This window comes from Giraffa tippelskirchi, chromosome 11 (assembly GCF_054371585.1).
Source record: "Giraffa tippelskirchi isolate mGirTip1 chromosome 11, T2T-mGirTip1v1.2.pri, whole genome shotgun sequence".
Lineage (NCBI taxonomy): Eukaryota > Metazoa > Chordata > Mammalia > Artiodactyla > Giraffidae > Giraffa > Giraffa tippelskirchi.
In genome coordinates, this window is record NC_137285.1 from 97,942,224 (window position 1) to 97,947,350 (window position 5,127).

A 5,127-nucleotide genomic window follows, 5' to 3' on the forward strand; every position below is an offset into this window, starting at 1 on the left:
ACTGAACTGAACTGATGCCTAGTAGTGGGAGTGCTGGGGTTTTTAGTTTTTTTAAGGAACCTCCATATTGTTCTCCATGGAAGTGAAAGTCTCAGTCACTCAGTCATGTCCAACTCTTTGCAACCCCCTGGTCTGTCCAAGGAATTCTCCAGGTAGGAATACTGGACTGGGTTGCCATTCCCTTCTCCAGGGGATCTTCCCGAACAAGTGATCAAAACTGGGTGTCCTGGTTCCCTTTTCTACACACTCTCACCAGCATGTATTGTTTGTAGATTTATTGGTGATGGCCATGTAGACTTGGGTGAGATATTTAAAAAACAGTCTTTTATTTCTTAAATACAGTAAGGGTAGTTGAATTTTAATCTAGCTTCATAATCCCAGTGTCTAAATTTGAGGGGATCTGTCTCGCTCTTTGCTGTGTCTGTTGGTTTTCACTCCTTTTATCTGTTTTATAATTTTTGACTGTGTGAATGTCATTGCCCTCATAAATATTAGTTTTAGAGATTGTTTGAAGCATAATATGAAAGTGCATTATTTAGAGAGGATTTATTTTTACTTCTGTGGCATACCTAAGGGAACTACCAGTCTAGAACCATTTTAAATTCATGCCCTGAGGTGTTTTTTCTCCCAACCAATTTATGTGAATTTCAGCTACAAATCTGCTCAAGAGCTGCTCTGATTTGTAACTTCTCAGATAAATTTTGGTTTTCACTTTCCCCCCTATCTTCTGACCAGGACCAGAGCAACCTTCCTACTGATAGTTTGGGATGGTAATTGTAAGGGGTTGGGACAGAGAGGGAGGTCGGCTTCTACTAATTAACCCTTCTTGTGAAGACGCAGCCTTTTAGGAATCCCAGCTTTATGTATGGATAAATGTTCCAGTTATACCTGCTCCTTTTGTCTATCTAAGGCACTGAAGTTTGCTGTCAAAGGTGGAATTCAAGTTTGCAGAGACAGACAGTTCCTGGCTCTTTCCAGTCTCCTACACTTTGGTCTAGCAACTCCTTGGTATGCTGTCACAACTCCTCTACTTTTAAAGACACTCAATAAATACCTTTCTGGAATTTTTCTGTTGCTTCTACCAGGAGTGTTGGTCCAAATTTTTAGCCCATCATAAGCTCACAAATAGAAGTCAATATACATATTTTGAGGATGAAAATAGCAAACAAAGTAACATTTTTGACTATATGCATGTAGGATAAAAAATTTGAAGACATTTTACATTTTTCTACCATCACAATTCTATTTTCCCCTTCCCTCCCCACTTTTTCATCTATTTTAATTAAATTGGAGCTTTATTATACAGAATATTAGCTATAAAATATTTTTATTTTTACATTGTATCTTCTTTCAAAAATTATTTGACATTTGCATTTAATTTACAATAATATTTAGAGCAGTTATTTAGATTTGTCATTAGTAGACTTCAGTAGTCAGCAAATAACTTTCCCCATTCTTAACTCAGTTGTATATCTTTTAAAAAATATTGAATAGACTGCATTTTATTTTATTTTATTTTATTTTGGCATAGACTGCATTTTAGAGAAGTTTTAGTTTACAACAAATTTGAGGGGATGGTACAGAAACGCCTCATATGCTCTCTGTCCTCATTCATGCCTCCCCCAGAGTGGTACATTTATTGTGATTGATGAACCTACATTTACACACCATTATCAACCAAAGACCATGGTTTACACCAGGGTTCACTCTTGGTGTTTCACATTGTATTGGTTTGGACAGATGTATGATGATGCGAATCCAGAACTATAGTATCACATAGATCATTTTAACCCCCCTAAAAATCCTCTATGTTATACCACTTCCTCCCTCTTTCTCCCTTAACCTCTGGCGATCACTGTGGTGTTTTTTTTTTTTTTTTTTAGCTTTCTTTATATTTTTGCCTTTTCTAGAATGTCATGTAGTTGGAACATACCATATGTAGCCTTTTCAGATTGGCTTCTTTCACTCAATAATATACATTTAATACTTTCCTATGACTTTTCACAGTTTGATAGTTCATTTCTTTTTAGTGCTGAATAATATTCCATTGTCTGGATGTGATACAGTTTTTCATATATTCACCCACTGAAGGAACATTTCAGTTTCTTCCAAGTTTGGGGAGTTATTAATAAAGCTGCTATAAATATCCATGTGCAAGTTTTTGTGTGGACATATGCTTTTCAACTCCTTTGGGTAAATACCAAAGAGTGTGATTACTGGATCATATGGTAAGAGTATATTTAGTTTTGTAAGAAACTGTCAAACTGTTTTCCAGTGTGGCTGTCTCATTTTGTATTCTCACTAGCAGTGAGTGAAATTTCCTGTGGCTCTACATCCTCACCAGCATTTGGTGTTGTCATTGTTCTGGATTTTGGCCATTCGAATAGGTGTCTAGTGGTAGTTTGCATCTCCATGGTGATGTGTGTTATGGACCATCTTTTCATTTATTTACTGGTCATCTGAACATCTTCTTGGATGAAGTCTTTGGTCCATTTTTAAATGAAGTTGTTTCTTGTATTGAGTTTTAGAATTCTTGGTATACTTTGGATGTGTCCTTTGTAAGATGTATCTTTTGCAAGTATTTTCTCCCAGTCTGTGGCTTATCATCTCATTCTCTTGACACTGTCTTTTGTAGAGCAGAAGTTTAATTTTAATGTAGTCAGATTATCAATTATTTATTTTATGGATCATGCCTTTGGTGTTTTATCTAGAGTTATTGACATACCCAAGGTCATCTAGGTTTTCTTTTATGTTATCTTCTAGGAGTTTTATAGTTCTGCATTTTACACCTAGGTCAATAGTCTGATTTGAGTTAATTTTTGTGAAAGGTATAAGGTTTGTGTCTAGACTTATATTTTTGTATGTAGATATCTAGTTGTTCCAGCAGCATTTGTTGAAAAGGCTAAATACAGTCTACTGTATTGTCTTTGCTGCTTTGTTAAAGATCAGTTAACTATATTAATGAGGGTCTATTTTTGAGTTCTCTTTTCTATTTTCTTGATCTATGTTCTATTCTTTTGCCAGTGCTACACTGTCTTGATTACTGTAGCTTTATAGTAAGTTTTGAAGTTGGGTAGTGGTGGGCTGCAGTCCATGGGGTCGCTAAGAGTCGGATGACTGAGCGACTTCACTTTCACTTTTCCCTTTCATGCACTGGAGAAGGAAATGGCAACCCACTCCAGTATTCTTGCCTGGAGAATCCCAGGGACGGTGGAGCCTGGTGGGCTGCCGTCTATAGGGTCACACAGAGTCAGACACGACTGAAGCAACTTAGCAGCAGTGTAGTCCTGCAGCTTCGTTCTTTCCCCTCAATATTGTGTTGGCTATTCTAAGTCATTTCCCTTTCCATATAAACTTTAGAAACAAAATAACTTGCTGGGATTTTGATGGGATTGTATTAAATCTATAGCTCAAGGAGGGAAGAACTAACCCCCCACCGCTCTGCCTCACATTCCTAGTGGCTCTTCTCCATTTCCTCTTACCTTTGAGGCAGTGGAATCAACAAATTTTACAAAGAAAAGGTAATTCAAGGCTGAATGTTGCCCCCATCATTGCCACACGTCTTTCCTGCAAGTCCTTGTGGGACGTGGACCAGGAATTGAAACTCCAAACTCCCACCTCAAGGTTCCTTCCCCAGCACTGTGTTGTCTTAACATAGCAGGTTTTTTTTTTTTTTCCAACTGTAGAAAGATCTGAGTAAATAGTGTTTCTCTTTTTATGATAAATCATTCTTACTTCCTGTTAGATTTAAAGAAAGAGAGAAAGGGAATAAGGAAATAAGGGAGAAAGAGGTTTAAAGTATTTAAAATACTGCCTGGTTGGAAGTCCTAACCTAGATATTCCTTCATTTGTCCCTAAATATAAAATTACAAGACAGCAGGATACAAAATTAATATACAAAGTCAATTGATTTCCTATGTACCAGCATACAAACAGGTGGAATTTGAAGTTAAAAACACAATATCATGTACACTGGCACCCTAAAAAAATTAAATTATTGTTGTTGTTCAGTTGCTAAATCATGTCTGACTCTTTACAACCCTATGGACTGCAGCACGCTACGTTTCCCTCTCCTTTACTATCTCCCGGAGTTTGCCTCAAACTCATGTCCATTGAGTGGATGATGCCATCCATCCATCTCATCTTCTGTTGCCCCCTTCTCCTCCTGCCCTTAATCTTTCCCAGCTTTGGGGTTTTTTCCAATGAGTTGGCTCTTAGTATCGAGCGGCCAAAGTATTGGAGTTTCAGCTTCAGCATCAGTCCTTCCAATGAATATTCAGGATTGATTTCTTTTAGGATTTACTGGTTGTATCTCCTTGCAGTCCAAGGGACTCTTAAGCGTCTTCCCCAGCAACACAGTTCAAAAACATCAATTCTTTGGTGCTCAGCTTTCTTTATGCTTCAACTCTCACATCCATACATGACTACTGGAAAAACCATAGCTTTGACTATATGGATCTTTGTTGGCAAAGTGACGTCTCTGTTTTTTAACATGCTGTCTGGGTTTGTCATAGCTTTTCTTCCAAGGAGCAAGTGTCTTTTAATTTCATGGCTGCAGTCACCATCTGCAGTGATTTTGGAGGCCAAGAAAATAACGTCTGATATCCTGCCATCCCTGAATGCCAGAACTTCAGCCCAGAATCCAGAACCAAGAAACACCATTGTCTGGGTTTTGCACCAGGATGAGGCAGACATGGGGTGTGGGTGTGTGTCCACATTTCAAAAAATGGGTGGCTTGGGGAAGGGTTTGATACATTGAATCCTAGGGAGCAGCAGAAAGCAGGACAGGCAGGGATTCTAAGCAAGTGTCAGCATCTAAGAACTGGGAGGTGGAAACCAGAAACCAGAGAGAATCCTCGAGACAAGAGTGCAGGGAGAAGAGCCCTCAGAGGAGCTGTGCGCTGGCAGGAACCTCCGTGTGCCAGGCTGATTTGGAGAGAAAGGAAGGCAAGCCAAACAGAAAGGGGGCCTTGAAAAATAGTCAAGATGGGAAGACAGTACCAGCTTGAGAAAACACAGGGGGAAAAAAATGTGTGTAATGATTTAAACTGCATTTGCACAGTGGCAGTGTCTGCCTGAGAGCAGAGGGGGCTGTGGTTGAAGTTCCAGAAGCATGGAGACATTTAG